Source organism: Narcine bancroftii, chromosome 1 (genome assembly GCF_036971445.1).
Source record: "Narcine bancroftii isolate sNarBan1 chromosome 1, sNarBan1.hap1, whole genome shotgun sequence".
Taxonomy (NCBI): Eukaryota; Metazoa; Chordata; class Chondrichthyes; order Torpediniformes; family Narcinidae; genus Narcine; species Narcine bancroftii.
Genome location: NC_091469.1, coordinates 45,596,409 through 45,596,955, shown reverse-complemented (window position 1 = coordinate 45,596,955; position 547 = coordinate 45,596,409).

Sequence of the window (547 nt, the reverse complement as noted above, 5' to 3'; positions counted from 1 at the left end):
AGCCTTAATGCCTTAGAAATAATCATCAATTCCTCTTTTCTCTTGCTCTGCAGGTGATGGTTGTGACAAAAAATGTATAAACATCCATTGCTGCTGTTTTCCACACACAACACACTTTAAATTAGCTTGGAAAAACAAATTAACTAATAAATTAGAAAAACTCCAAAAGTTTAAGATCCCAAAACTCCAATTTTCAATCCGAAAAGATGAGAAAAAAAACAGAAATGCTGGATTAACTCAGCATGTCTTGCAGCGTCCATTGGAGGCAAAGATATACAACCAATCTTTCGAACCTGAGTCCTTCAAGGTAAGAGAAAAACCAGGCAATGGCCTGAATTAAAAGGTCGGGAAAAGGAAAGAAAGAGTGGAGTTGATACCTACAGTTCAGATTTGAGTCAAAGTTCTCTCTATCTCTCTGCCATCTTTCTGCCTCCCAGTTCTGTTACACATTTGATGTAGTTGAGATACAGTTACTTGCCCATACAGGCAAGAAGTCTGGTTCCAAAAAAAATCATTTTGAGCCACATGAAAAACTCAAATGAGGAAA